The following is a 15,828-nucleotide window of genomic DNA, read 5'->3' as shown; positions in this document are numbered from 1 at the left end:
GTAGAGATATTCTGTTGCAATAGAACTGGGTAGGAGCTGGTACATCATGACCTGGGTCCTGCTCAGCATCATTCAGTGCTGCTGGCATGTGAGCGATTCATTAATGCTTAATAAGAAACTAGTAAAGACCATGCATGACAAGAAACAGTCCTAAAGTTGTTGCAGTTTTACAAAGCAACAAGTGTGAAGTTTATGCCACTCTGTGCAGCTGTGTTATTACAAAGCAGGTATGTTAAGGTGCATTAAGGATGAGGTAGGACACCACAGTCCTTTTGCTGTGCAGGTGAAGGTGCTGGAATGAAGGATGCAAAATCTTGATGCTGTGTTTTGTGTCAGCACAGTGGTATGCAAGGACAGTCTAGCTCAAGCTTTGGTTATACATTTTTCCTTGGTTTTCTCGTAATTCACCTTTCTGAGTGATCAGCATTCATACCCTGAAAGTTGCTTAAAACACAACTTCAGTTTTTTCCTGTTTTCTGTATTTAGTGCCGTTGTTCAGTTCCCATTAAATCTGCAGGGGCTGCTGCTGTGTTTATGGGGTACACAGCTGCAGTTGCTCAGAGCACACAGCACTGGCTTTACTGCAGGCAGCACAGGGGGTGGTGCATTATTAGAGCCTGTTGCACCTATCCTGTCCAGTTGCTGTTCTGCTGTGAGAAATGAAATAGACTGGTTTTCCTCAAAAAAGGATTAAGTTCTCTTGTACATAGCATGCCATCTGAAGGGCTTTTTCATAATATACAAAACAAAAGTATCTTTGCTCTTACTTATAAAAGAGCCACACATTTACTTCATAGCTGTATGATAACAGCACCTGGATCAAACAAAGCTCAACAAAAGACTATCCTTCAGAATGGTCTGTCTGGCATTCAATCACATATGACAAAAATTGCAGATGTCAAGGGATGCAGGTGAGTAATAGTAATGCCAGCATATATCTGGTTACAGTGGGATCAGGAACAAGACTTGGGAGAGCTGGCAGCATTGGCCAGGCTGTGGCTGAGGGTGTTGGGACATGCAGCTGCTTGCAGTTCATCTTTGTTACTCAGGAAGGATTGAGAAATATTCTTAATTAAAGCAAAATGGGGGAAAAAAGAGGTTCCTTTATATACATTCACCTGGCCTTGTGTTTCCTCAGATCTGCTTGTGAAGCCAGGTTAACCAAACCCAGGGACTGAGTTATCTTGAATCATTTGGGCATGAGTTGGGAAGTCCTTGGCTGAAGAAAGAGCCTGCAGGCCTGAAGGGGCTCCACCTCCTGGAGAGGGGCTGTGAAGGACTTGGGAAACATTAATTCTTACTCCAGGGCAGCCCAAGCCACAGAGTCCTCCAGAAATCTGCTCACTGCCTTATGTCTCATCTCTGCTTGATCTGTTGTTGCTAGAGTATCTTGATTTAGGAGGGTTGCTTCGACACAGCTGGTGTAAATTCTTTAGCCTCTAAATTCTAGAAATAGTCATATCCATCCAGAAACTGGGTACACAGGTCAGGCCTCAAGCAGTATCTTTCCAAATATAATTGGAAGCATTTGTGTGTCTGTGGATTCTATCAGTATTTTCAGTAAGATTATTTCCAAGGATTGAGTGCACAATATTTTTGAGGCAATTATGAGTGTGCTATCTCTATGGAAGTGTCAGATTGATTCAGAAATTTTTAATTCCTGAAACATTTAGAAAGCAAAGAACTGCTTTAATTTGCTAGTGATAAAGCCATCACCTTTCTTGAAGAGAATCATGTCCTCAGTGGAAGTGCAGGTGCTGGTTCCTGTGACTGCTTTCTCTTGAGCATTCTTATTCCATCCTCTTCTCCTTACATGTCCTCTGTCCCTGTACCCTCTGATAAATTCATTCATTGGATCCTGTGAATAGCAGTTTTCCTATGGGGGCCAGTTGCCTCTGTGAGCCCGCAGAAGGGCTTGTAAGGAATCATATTTGGATTTCTTGGGGAAACAAGTTGCTGAGGCTGCTACTGGACTAGCTCACAGCTGTATTTACTAGTGTATATATTTTTGTTTGTTTGTTTATTTATTTTGGAAGAGCAATGCACAGCAAAAAGAGTGATTAACCTTCAACTTTTGTACGGTTATTTTTTACAATTATGGTTACACTCCTGTCTGTTCAGAAATTTCCTGTGCATCCTTTTGCTCTGTGCAGGGTCTTTGATTTCCATGCATGGAGCACAGCACATGGATGTCACTGGGGCCCAATCTGTCCCCAGTTTATGCTCTGTGCACCCCTGGTCCTCTAGGTCATCATTTCTGAGCAGGGAAAAGCATTACTTCCAAGGGCTGAAATGTTTTCCTGTCTGTGCTGGACATTGGCTAAGTACACATCAAGGTGGGAGTCCTTTGGAAAGACTGTAAGAATCTGGGTGTCCACTGACTGTTTCTAGTTGGTCAATTTAAATCTTCTTGACTTCTGAATAAGAGTTTCCATGGAAAGTTAGCTGTGATCTTCTTGATAGGCTTGGCTTGTATAACTTTAGCATGTTAGTCTGCATTTCTGAAACAAACAAATATGTAAAGGCAAAAGTAGCAAACACAAATCTCTCTGGTGTATTGCAAACACTTTTTATGAAAAGCTCATTATGTATTCAGGTTTTCAAGACTGTGCTGTATTAGAAATCCTCTCCTACTTCCATTACAGTTCCAAGTGTGTGCAATCTATGTGAATTTAGAACTCCTTACATGAGAGCTGATGGAAAAAGAAAGCCACATGATGAACTGCTGGACAAAAACCACTGCTCTGGATGCATTCTATCACTGTGGCTTTAAGCACTGCTTGCTTGTGTGTCCAAATTACACTTCCCCGCTTAACTGTTCTGCTTTCTGTGTTTTGTACTCTCTGCTAATGATTTCATAGTAATTTTGTCTTGCTTACTTTAAGCTCTAAAGTATTTCCTTGCTCCCATTTCATCTACAGACCTAGCACAGTGGCTGGACCATGTGCTGTGCTGTCAGGCTCATTCAGCCAGGCTCTTCTTTGAGTTTTATGCAAAGAGAATTTGAAGGATGCTCTCCTTACAGTGACTGTGCAATCCCAGAAGATGGAATGGCAGGAAAAAATGACATGAGAAATAAAAAGCCTTTTCAGATCCCATGTTTAATTTGGGAGTTGGCAATTAGTGAAAGCACCCTTTAGCTTGAGAACTGTAAAAATGTGCAAAGATAATTAGTAAAAACCAAAGAATATGGGACCCCTGAATATCATTTTAATTAAAATAATTTTTCAGAGGAGAACAGCATTTTAAATGGATAGTATCTTAGCAGCCCTGAGAGGAATATTAGTAGCAATATGAACTAGAAACTGACAGTCACTTTTGGAGAAAAAACAGCTCAAATTGGTGGACACAGTCAGATATGCCCTTTCCAGATCCGTGTGGAGCTGTAACAAGCTCACTGCCATACTCCCAGAAGCTACTGATTTCTCAGCTGAGTAATTGAAGACATGAGCACTTACACTTGGCTGTCATAAAACAGGGTTGCTTAAATCCCCCAGCTGAGGGGGTGCTGGTTTCTGACGAGATGAGGTAGCTAGCAGCTGTGGCCAGTAGCTTTTAAACAGCTCTCACTTGATTGCTTATAATTACCTAATTATAATTTGAATAAATTAAAAAATACACTTCTACTTAAACTGTCATTAACGCATGTTGGAGCTGGGACTGCTGCCTTCTAGATCAACTTTTCTAAATAACAACAATAAAAAAAAATCACATTTCTTTGCTCTCAAGCGCTGTAAAATCTGTTTCCATAAATTGCAACACAGTGTTTTAAGCCAGAGCAAAAGGAGCTAAAGCCTGGGAAATACTGGCATCCAGAACCAACATCCAAGGGCAGCTAGGAGCTTTCATTTGTTTCATCAGAATTTGGCAAGTCTAAAACAAAAATATATATCTTTGTTGTTTGTGATTCTAGGGGCCCCCTTGTCTGCTCTGGACTTTTTCTTCATTTTGCTGTCAGTCATCAAGGCTGTGGCCTTACAAGCCTTTGCTGATTGTCTAGTTGCTGAGAGTGTTTCATTCCTCCTTTCCCAGGGCCCCTGGCTCAGGAGCCTCCACCTTTGAAGTGTCTGTGTTAGTAGAAAACCTAAAACATCAGTTTTTTCATGTCCTTGTCCAAAGGCAACCTGACAACTCAGAGGCTTCTCTGCTTGTTTCCTATGTACTGACCTGCCCTAAAACCTAGATATTTGGGTTATATCACCACTGGTAAAATAAATCCATGCCTGTTTATCCAATACTGTCTTGTTATACTTTAATAATTTCTGCTTTCCCAGTGTCCTCGAATTTGTTGATACTGTGGAAAGTCACTGATGTGATGAGGTGGTAAGAATTCCACTGTGAGAAAAGCCACATAAACAAATCATCTGTCATTTGTGTATGAACACACACGGACTTCATATCCATTGAATTTTGTTAGCTGGAGGCTTGGGTTGTGCAGTTATCCTCCTTGAGGAACGTTTGTGTCATTGTTTAAATATTATATAAGTACATATATATTTGTGTGTATAAACCCAGCCTTTTGACCTGGAGCATGCTTTGAGGTGACAACAGCTATGACGGTTTAAAAACCACATAAGCTGCAGCATTCAACTCTTTCCCAATCGTGAATTCAAGTCACATCTCAGAAATGCTGTTAGGTCATGGTTGCTGAGAAGTCTTGGCTAAATCACTGCTGTCAGCAGCTGAGCAGTCCAGGTTGGGGAGGTTTTCTGTTTCTGCTGCCTCTGTGGAGGGAGCCCAGAGTGAGAAAAAGCAGCTGTGAACCTCAGTGGCTTTCTCTGGCACTAGACAAAGCCTAAGATGGGAGGAGGAAAGACTATACTAAGAAAGATAGGGGGTGTAAGGGGAGCAGTGGTGCCTGAAATACAAGAACTCATTTAAGTCAGTATCCCGTCTCTCTGATAAAATGAGGAGGATGGAGGTTGCTCCAGAGCTGGGCAAATCCCCTGAACCAAAGAGATACATTATTGGACTGCATCCCACAATGCATGTCTTTGAAGCTGTGTGTGTGTGTCAAACTGCACGAGTTGAGGGAAAATTGCCATTTACTGGGGATTTACCAAATCTGACATTTCTTAATATAAAAAGCTGATGCCACAGCAAATACAGATCCATGGAAAATGGAGTGAATCATTGCAGCTGTTAATGGGTTTCTGAGGAATCTCCTCTGTGCCTGGTAAGAACTGTTCTTTTATTACTTTGAGAGCACTAGAACGCTTTATCTGCCCTGTGTGTGTTATTAACATATGCCACAAATATCAAGATAGTATCAGGAAGACAGAATGAGAAATAATAAGTTAGGGACTGAAAAGTAATGGACTCGGGGGAACATGTGGACTAATGACTGAATAAAATGGGAAACCAAATATTACTGGGGGGTTTCTTTCAATATGCCACATTTAACTTCCCTTTGCATGAGTCTATAATGAAAGTACTTGTGTTTACTCATTTTCAACGTGTGTCAAGCCTTTGTCAGTGAAAGACTCTGTGATATTACAGTTTAAAATACTGAAGATGTGCAAGGCTTATCACGGTATCTTAGCCACAAATATCCCCAGACACAAAACGTTAGTGTGGATTGACCCTGTTCCCTGATTGAAACAGTCCTTTATTTTTTTAGCATGTTGCCCTTTTCTTCAGAAAGGCTTTTCATTACCAAAAGAGTGCTTTTGTGAAATGAATGTTTATGAATGTCTTGACTTATATTTACTCCATTCCACCAATCTCATAGTAAAATGAAGATTGGCAAAAACCATGTCCTTATAGCTTCAGTCTGTGTCATTCACTTGAACTACAGGATTTTTGCCCCAGGAAGTATCCCTTACTCTGCACACTGAATATCTTTCTTGAGCTCTTCCTGTGTTGCTCTAGTATAGTAACCACGTGGAGGATCACAATGAAAGGATTACAGGAAAGGACTCACATATATAAAGCCTGCATTACTGCTAGATTATTTGGGCTATTTTTATAGGTAAATTATGGGCTGTGTGCTGATAATACTCTTAACGAGAACAAAAATTGAGTGTGACCACAGTTTTAGCTCCAATGGATTGAGACACATTAGTTTCTTTTATCATATAGCAAAAAAAAAAAAAAAAACCAAAACAAAAAAACATGTAAAGAGCAATTAAGAAAACAAAGTCATTTTAATATGTGGATATAAGAAAAAAAAGATTAGTCTCTTCACATATGAAAGACATTGTTAAAAGTGACAATGGAAACACTGAGTGAAAGGGCATATTATTAGTGACTGAGATAGGCTGGCATGGTTGTAACTAGCATTTAAAAGTTATTCAGTTTTGCAATTAGCTGTGAAAAGCCAAAGTGAAGAGCAGGAAATCATGTCTGGACCTTATTCTCTAGGTGAGTATCTGGATTTTCTTTCCATGCGTAAAGCTGTTGAGAACAGACGTTTCATGATTTCTGTGTCTTCTTACTCAAAGTTCATGCTATTGTAACTGTAATTTCACAGAGAACAAAAAATATATTAAAGATTGCATAAAACAGTGAATATTCCTTAAGTAGTTCAGAAATGAAAGCCCTAAGCTGTATGTTTTCCATTGAGTTTTGGAAGCCATCACAAAAAAGAATTAAATATATGTGATGCTATCCCAGGCAAAATGCGTGATCAAACTCCATTTTTGCCACCATACTGATATAAAAAATAACCCAGTGTTTCAATAACAGGCCATGACAATATGAAACTGTTGGCACAGATATCTGGAGGCCAGATAGAGTTCTTGAACAGAATTTAGGAGGCCCATTGACTTACTTATTTAAAAGCTGAGTATTGATTTGCAGTTCTTCTGTGTCACAAGAACACATCAGACCTCTTCTTTATCAGCTGAAAAATGAAAACATATATTTATTGTATAGATATGTCTTTAAAATACCCTTTTCTGTTGTCAACTGACATTATAGGAGTGTTGCTAGTTCTAGCCTGGTTTTTTTGGGATATACTCTTAATACCAACATGACAGAGACCAGCTGAGTACCTATGGATGGATACCTGATATAAATGAAGAGCTGAAGAATATTTATTTAATAACCTATTTTCTTTACAATTCTGAGGGTTTTTTTGCCAATTTATTTGCTTTTTATTTAAAAGTCAGAAATTCAAAGCCTTTGGTAAGGGACACACTGTTAACCAAATCAAGTAAGATTGGCTGAAGTTAAGATGCCTCCATGGCTGTAGTTTCTTCTGGTTCCTTAGAGTGTCCATCTGCTGTTAAAAGCCAGAGCTTCTAGTTTCTGAGTGACAGTTTTGCTCTTCACTTCTCCACTGTGGCAGTTTGGAAATATATTTTAATGTAATGAGTCAGAGGCTCAGTTTCATCACATGAAGATCAGGTGAAAACAGCCATCAATTATGCCTGGAGATTTTGTCCCACTCATCACTTCAGTTTCTTAGCTCGTTTCCTCATTTCATGCAGGGCAAGTCACTTTACACCTGGTATCTGGAAGCAACATTTGGGCACCACTAATACCTGGGCTGTCTTCATAATTGGTCTGCTTGGTGCTTACAATTTAAAATACAAGTGCAGATTTAGCCTCTGTTGCATCTCTTTGATGATACCTACAAGGCAAAGGCTCAAGAGCATTCCAGAGCCACAGACCCCTCCAAAGGATCACCTTCTGCTTCAGTGGAGCTACTAATCTCTTGCCAGTAGAGAAGTGGGGTCCTGCTCACTCTCAAAGAGAGGATCATGGTGCTTTATTGCAGCTGGGCCCAGAGGAGAGGGGGTTGGTGCAGTGTTGGACTCAACATGGCCAGAGCAGGAAAGTAGGGGCATTGTTACAGAATGCATCTCAGACCTGCAGGCATCTTGTTTTAATTGCAAATTTCAGAAACACAGATTAATAACTGTTATTTTTTTGCATTGCTTAGAAGAGAAATTACATAACTTTCCTGTCAAATTGTACATCTCCAAGTATGGCCTAAGTTACACAAGCTACACGGCCTCCTTAAGGTCTGTGTCCTTGACAGTGTACTTGCAGTACTTTTTGTTGATTTATGCTCTTGTGTTTGTCCTATTTTGCAAATGCAAATATTTTCTCAGGTATTTAAAAAGCCACATCCCTGTTTTCTGTAAAATATAGCCATCCCTCACCCTTCTAGTTATACAGAATAAAACCTTTAAAAGAATTAATCTTGAGCAGAGCATCAAATAACAAATAAATCACATATCCAATAATATATCCAGCAAAGAACTTCTTAGTTGAATGAATACATCCATAACATTTCTAAGAATCATTGCTGCCTCAAACACCGGATGATACCCTGTCTTTTCCCTCTCCAGCCTCCCACAAAATTTAGTAAAGTCCTAATAGACTTGATCTCACACAGATGAAAATTCTTTGTGTTTGGGAAGTGACACTGACACAATTAATGGACCCTGAGAATATAATCATGACTGTATACAAGTTTGATCTCAAGCCTCAGAACTGTCCTGGTTTCTGGAAGCTGTCTAGCATGGGGTGGGATCCTGAGCAGGGGTGTGCCATAGGTTTTCCCTGGCAGGCTGAGTGGTTAGTGCCAACAAATGCTGTGTTGTCTGGATGCAATAATGAAGAAGGTGTTCAAGCCACATAACGGATTACTGGGGATGCTTTTCAATTGCTGCAATTAAGATGAACAGGCCACAGTGATGTACTGTTGTATGGAGATGGCTGGCATGTTGCTCTAAAAATAATACCTGTAGCTTTTAAGTATAAATTATTCTGTGATGTGAATTGCACATGCCAGGTCTTATTTAAAAGGCACAGCCTGAAAGCACAGCAGCAGGAAAGAAATGAGAATGTTCCTATTCATCTTAGCTTTGATGTCTAAACAATTTAAATACCCATTATTGATTTGCTACAGAAACGGGAGCATCTAGCAAATGGTTTTATTTCACTTTAGCTGGAAATGCTAATATTTATCCAGTTGTCTGATTGTTCCATGTGTGCATAAGTACACGACAGTGATATGAATAAAATATAATAACAAAGTCATAAAATCAATATAAGCTGACCACATTCTCTTTCACTTTCCGAGAATGCTTGCAAGGAATTAATGATCTTAGTAACCGATCACTTCACATTTAAAATTGGCTTCAAAAAAAGTGCAGGATATATAGTTTTTTTATGGAAAAAAAAAAAGAGTACATGCTTTGGTTATCTTTCCCTCTAACACCTTTGAATGTAAGTACTGCCTTCACATAAACTAGAAAGTGGGATGTAGAGATGCTTCTTCCCATGTTGTCTCCAGGTGCTGCTTGGGTTCAGCACTTTGGGATAAGACTGGGTTGCTTTGGAGGCACAAGCTCAGACTTTCACCCTGTGTGCCATGTTATCATCCAATCCCTGCTTGGACCTGTGCTGGCTTGGATGTAAATGCTGCATTGTGTGGCTCTATGTGATGAAGTAACACTCTGTCCTTCTCTCCACTCGTCTCTTCTTCCCCTGGGGCCACCCTGAGAGCAGGAGAGGGGTGGCTGGGGCTGCACAGGGACACTCCCCATGTAACTTCATCTCCCACCCCTTCCCCGCTCTGCGTGCCCCTGCGAACATTGGAGCAGTTGGATGCCTGTTCCCCTGGCGCCCAGTGTCTGGGGTGAGGATGGGTGCAGCAGGTGATGGCAGGTGACATTTTCCCCAGGCCTTGGCTTTTACAGAGTGAGCCCTGCTCCCTCTGCATGCTGCCATGGGCAAAGAGAAAGTGATGTTGGGGAGGAGGCATTTTTCCCCATCTTATCCTTTTACTTGTCTGTTTTTGCTTTGTGTAGCGGGAAGGCAGCCTGTGGCATGCCAGGAGCTGCCAGGACACTTGACCTGCTCTCAGTCTGCCAGTTGAAAACCTCTGCTGTGCTCAGTGCCTTGTCAGACATGGTGCTTCAGGCCCCTTGTCTGGCTGCATGTTTGGAGAGGCTCTGTCACAATGCAGTCCTCATGTTGATGGCACCTCTGGTGTCAGCATGGTGCTGACATCCCTCTCTCTTCCAGGGACTTTCCAGGGGAGATGAAGAGGAGCAGCAGCTTTTGGGGTGGTACAGCCCAGCAGTGCAGCTGGGTGCCTCCTCCCTACGCTGCCTGGGCTCTGCCTACCACCAGCAGAGAGAAATGCTCATGGCAATGTGCCTGTGTTTCTTTTTTCCCCAGTTTAATGAGGTCATGACCCCTAATGGAGATGTTGCCCATGTAAAGGGTACTTTCAGCCGTGGCATGTGCAGCTTTTGGCATCATGTGGCCAAGTGGGGCCGTGCATATGGACCATCAGACACATTTACTTTCTCTTGTAATGATCCATTCAGATTAAAAGAACCCAAGGATCACTTTGGTAATTCTTATATTAAAAACAGATGCCTCCAGCTGGTGGCTCATGTCTCTAAATTTACTGTGTGCTCAGAGGTGATAGTTCCAAGTAGGGGTCTTGTGGAGACACTTAGGGCTGGGTCCTCAGCAGCTCTGTCAGTGCCCAGCACTGTGACCCCATGCCAGCCAGGCTGAAAAACAGCAACTTCTGGCAGGGGGGCACCAGGGGCAACATTTGAACCACAGATCAGTTCTAAAAAAAAAAACATCTTTTCTTATTCCTACTCTTCGTATTCTTTGTACTGTGGTTTTATCGTTATATGGAATGGGATTTTTGGCTTATTCAGTGCTACACTTGCATGTCTATATCAGTAAAAAGGGATGAATTAAGTGGCTGTGACCACAGCCTCTGTGCAGCTGAGGCCAACTGCAGCATAGTCAGGAGTCCCTTATATCTGTGGTGAAAGATTAAATTTAGCAAAACATCTTAGAGCATTAGCACAAATCTGCAGTTATAGTAGAGCACTGCCAGTCAGACTCTTGAAAAATCAATAGCAAGGTATGCACTCAGTTTTTCTCAGAGAACATTATGACTTTCTTACAGTGACAAAATTAGCATTAAGAGTTGACTTCATGCAGACATTTACATGCTGGCATGAGTCATGAACTTGAAAAAGAGTCTGCCTAGGTAATTAATTTTCTCTGTGTTATTGCAGATCTTGTCTTTGTTCATGTATTTATTTTTTTTTAAGGCTACATTTAAAAAATATTTTAACCCCAAGATTTTGGGCTGAATTAATTGTAATAATACTCTTCAGCATGACCTCCAATACAGGACAGGAATTCAGTTTTAAATTCATGAGTCTTGTATTATAAGTACTTGCCTGAAATTAAGTGGATCTGCCAAAGAAGACTGACCCACGTGTGCGATCTTTTGCAAGTTCTTTCCTGCTTTTATTGCCAGCTTTAAAATGGGGCTAATTATATTCATTGTAAGAATGTCCCAGGAGTTGAAAGTCTTTGTGCAGAAGCCTGATTTCATGATGGAAGAGATTCCCTAATCTATTGCATGTCACAAAGCTGGGATCTTCCAGGCCAGTGGAAATGTCTTATACATCTTTGTAGAGAGCTGAATCATTTGCCTCGTTCTTCTGAGGCCGTGGCAGAGTGGAAAACAAGCACAGGCTCATACCAATGCTACCTTTTATAGCATCCATTTTTTTGCTTCAGCCTGATGTGCCTCTGGAAATCTCATCTATGAAGACTCCTCAAGGTGCTGGGAGATGCCTTGAATCTCAGACAGCACTGCAGAGCCTTTTCTCTCCACCATCATTATTTCTTCTCTTGCCAATACTGTCCTGTAGATGAGAAGAGGTTCAAAATACAGGGCAGATTTAATGAGATCTCACAGGCACCATCTCATCAGCCAGCATCCAGTTGGTGCTGAAGGTCACATGAACACTGCTGCTACAGGCTGATCATAAATATAATTTGTGCACATGAAGCAAATGAAAAGTTAGTTTGCATCCCTGCAAACCTCTCTAGGTCCTCATTTAATTTGCTGGCACAAAGCTTCTGAAGGCTTTCAGTAGCAGAGTCTTATTACTACAGTTGCAAAATAGCAGCAGATTAAAACACATCCTCTGTGTTGTTAAAAACGTCACTTGATGTACTTACCATGCTGAGCCTAAAAAGTACAATACTGCATTTCTGGGGTATAAGAAACACAGCAGGATAGATTAATGGATTCTAGTGCAACCTGCTGCACCAATGAATACAAATAAAAACACATCTACAGTAAATATGCCTACATGAGCAAATCCATCCTTACAAAAATCCATACTGTAGGTCCTAAGAGTTGCTGGCTTGGAAAAGTACTTATCATTAAACATATTTTTTTAATGGTTGGATGCAGATCTCAATTACGTATTTTGGGCACTAAGGATTTATCTCTGGATGAAAAAGAAGGGGTTTTCTTTAGCTCACTAAACTTTTGAGTAATCAATTGGTTGTCATACATAGGTAAATGTATTCTAAAATTATGATTAATATGGTTTACAAGTGTTACTGTGAGAATCAATTTGAAATAGCTTGAATGCCTAATGTAATAAGAAACTGTGATCAGTTTCAGGTGATAAGAACTGATAAACTGTGATCAAATTACATTATTTGCATAGTAATGCAATGTGTTTTGAAATTTTTTGATGCATAATCTTTTCTGGAACTTGCTTTTCTTTCAGGAAGAAAGGTAGGTTTTGTCTGATACTACTTTGACAACAAGAGGAACTATTGAAATCCTTTGGATTATTGTAGAATCATAGAATAATTGAGTTGGAAGAGGCATTTAAAGGACATCTAGATCCAATCCCCTGCAGTGACCAGTGGCATCTTCAACAAGGTCAGGTTACCAGACTCCCATCCAAACTTGAATGTTTCCAGGATATGTCGAGATATGTACCAGGTCTTCCTGGGCAACCTGTTCCTGTGTTTAACCACCCTCACTGTAAAAAGCATCTCCTTTATATCTAATCTAAATTGACCCACCCTTTATTTTTAAACCCCTTGTTCTATTGCAACAGGCCTTGCTAAAAAGCAGATTTCTCCTGGATTTATTAGTGCCAAGACTTTTTTTGAAGAAGGAAAGAAAACTGCTTGTTCTGGGAGAGATTTCTGGGAAAAAAAAAAAAAAAAAGTCAGAAGCACCACAGTTCAGCACTACTTGTTCTTCCTTGTAGGGTGTGCACTTGTCCCATCTGCACTGGGTTTGTGGTAGAACAGAGTAGACCCCCTCCATGTGACCGTGTGCTGTGGGCACCAAATGCACAGGAGTTAGGCAGATCCCTGAAGTCCCTCATGAGCATACCAAGTCATCATAAGCAAATTCACTTTTCAGATTTATGTGCTTATGAAGGCATTGCTGTTAGAAAAGGACTCTGGATTCATGACTTGGGTTGTTAAAAGGACACCATCTTGGGAGCAATATGCTCAGAAAAATGCTCAGGAAAAAACTGTCCCAGCCAGTATATGGCTCAGATGCCAAACTATGCAGCAAAATCAAGTTAAATAAACTGCAAAATCTATTTCCACTGCTGATTGATAACTGATCACTGGGTCTCATGATTTTGTCCTTTTGCTTGGATTCACTCTTTTCCATTTTTGAGAATCCCTTTTTCTAAATCTCTCTTTACCTTAAACCAAACAAGTATGAGAAGCATGCTGTCCCTTTTTTTTCTTGGGTGTTGAGAAAAGTCAGACTTGAGGAGTCATCCAGTCCATCTTCGTGGGCTAAAGCCAGATTTCTGTCCTTCTCACAGGCATAGCATAAGAATATGGTCTCTGTCTTCTCCATATTAGCTCAAATACTTGATAAGTGATGATCATGCAGGAAAATAGCAGAATGATTAGCTGTTCTCAGTAGTGTGTTGTCAATGGGCTGCCTTCCATTATGCCCATCGCTATTTCACCAGATACTCAATCCAGGAAATACATACTAGCTTCAGAGGCTTAGTGCTGAACCTGTTTGCAGTCTCAAAAGTCCTCTTTCTTGGAAAAGAATCTGATGGCATCTTCTCTGGTTCCGTTTTTTTTTTTAATTTTAATTTTTTTTAAAATTTCTCTCCAGTGAGAGAGAGAAATAGGTTGGAGAGTTGCTCCAAAGCCAAGGATGAAAACAGCCATGAACTGAAGGCTGAGAAAATTCCCACTGATTAAAAGAATGCTTAAATATTCTTTCAGGACAGAAGAAATTAATTGTGTTTTGTTAAAACATATTAAACCTGGTGGGAAATCGTTCTGCTTCCTGGCAACTGTGCTTCTCTCTCAAGATACCATTTTGAGAGCCTCACCCTTTTTCTGAAATATTTCCTAGGCTACACACTAATTTCTCTGCTAGCTTCTATTTATCTATCTCACTTATTTATTTTTGCTTCCTTTGCTCTGGAGGAAGGGAGTGTCCATTTCAGGTTCTGGTTGCTTTTTCAGTAAACTGTGGATTTATGCTGTTTGTGCAGCACCTGGCAGAGAGAGGTCTCTGCTCATGCCCAGGACTCTGCTATCACAGCTGTGCAGAAGGAATCATGCTGCTCTTGGAATATCACTGGTGCAGGGAGCTGGGGAAGGCTGGTGGCTCCATGTGTTTGCAGGTTCTAGGCAGCGTTGGTGAAGTGATCCTAATTTACAGCTGTTGTCCATTGCAAGAGGGGAGAAAGAGATGCTGAGAGGGGTGAGCTCCTCTTTGAGGACTGGAAAAAGTAGCTGCAGGGAAGCACCACACATGGGTGCTGGCTTTGTGGGGGGAGGCAGCAGCCACACAGAGATCTCCCACCCAGTCTGGACCCAAGGGCCCTCCTACATTATACAAAATCAGTGTTCAAGAGGCTGTCTTGGTGCACATGACTGTAGGGTTGGTCAGTGTGGTAAATATTTTGGATAACCTGAACACAAGAAGTGGGAAGAGAAGATTCTTTTTACTGTATTGTATTTTAAGGAAAGTTAGATGGATAGTTGCCAATAAAGAAAATTTTATTTCCAGCTTCAAGGAAAAATTTGCATTGCCCTGCTTACTTTTCCATAAATATATATATACATATATATGTGTATATATATATATACACATATATATGTATATATATATATATACACATATATGGATTTATAAATATGTTATATATGTGGAAATTATTTTGTTTTGTAATAAGGGCTTTTTTGTTCAGCACACTTTGATCTTTTACCAATAACTTTTTATTTTAACAATATAATTTCTCCAAGATGTGCTAAGAAGTTTTGATAATTTTTGATGGCTGTCCTCTTGACTACTGAATGTGTTAAGAGCAATTAATAACATCAGTTTGGCAAGAGGAAGTCTTATTTGAGGAGTGGTTTTGAGCTTTCTTGTCTCTAGGTAGAGCAGTTTATACTAAAATTCTGCAGCACACTCATCCTTGGGTACCTGAGGAAAGAGGAGAAAATTTTAGTAATAATCTAGTAGTTAGTAGTAGTATAATACAGTTTTTTGGAGCAGCCTTTGATGCATGACTACACTGAACTGAAAGGACAAAAGTAAAATCTCTTGAATGATGGAGTTGAAATTTGGCTAAGGCTGAGCTGGATCTTAGGTTGCCTTATTTCTCAACACCGTGCTTCTCCTCTTTAGAAGTTATAATAAAAACCCCTCACCTTCCTGCACTTGCTTTCCTCTCTAAAGGGCATGGGAAGAGCTCTGTGTGATGCCAAAAACAATATTAGTTTTTGGAATCAGCTTTCAGGATGTGCTGAAAGTTGTGTAATCAGCACCTTACCTCTCAGAAAGACTGGGTGCTTTGCTCTCCAGCATCTCACAGGCAAGCAGGGCTTGGGAAAGTTGGTTCTTTTGGATACTCAAGAGCTCTGAGTAGAGAATTAAATAGTCTGGAAGTGTATCAAAAGTTTCTTCACCCTGAGTTCAAAGTCAGGCCCATCTTGACATCAGAGTCTTTCTCCAGGCTATAAAAATATTTGGGGGAAATAAAAAATGAGTCAAAAGAAACTTTGAAAATA

At 40.5% G+C, this 15,828-nt stretch overlaps 1 protein-coding gene and 1 long non-coding RNA gene across 5 annotated transcripts in view; one reads left to right on the top strand and one right to left on the bottom strand.

The window, feature by feature from the left end:
* ARHGAP6 (Rho GTPase activating protein 6) overlaps positions 1-15,828 on the top strand; it is a 308,982-nt gene that overhangs the window by 116,594 nt on the left and 176,560 nt on the right. The window lies entirely within an intron of this gene.
* Positions 629-15,828, bottom strand: part of LOC146768790 (uncharacterized) — a 29,245-nt gene continuing 14,045 nt past the window's right edge. For 2 of the 3 annotated variants that reach the window (XR_014956601.1, XR_014956602.1), the window contains 2 exons: positions 15,591-15,774; positions 14,917-15,241 (listed from right to left, as the gene is read on the bottom strand). This is a non-coding gene — a long non-coding RNA (uncharacterized LOC146768790). Of the gene's footprint in view, positions 11,652-14,916; positions 15,242-15,590; positions 15,775-15,828 lie in introns of those variants that run through there. The other variant, XR_014956603.1, reaches the window with a different exon arrangement.

The sequence above is a fragment of the Lonchura striata genome, chromosome 1 (assembly GCF_050655825.1).
Source record: "Lonchura striata isolate lonStrDom1 chromosome 1, ASM5065582v1, whole genome shotgun sequence".
NCBI lineage: Eukaryota > Metazoa > Chordata > Aves > Passeriformes > Estrildidae > Lonchura > Lonchura striata.
The sequence above is the reverse complement of the archived record's forward strand: the minus strand, read 5'-3'. Positions and strand labels throughout refer to the sequence as shown.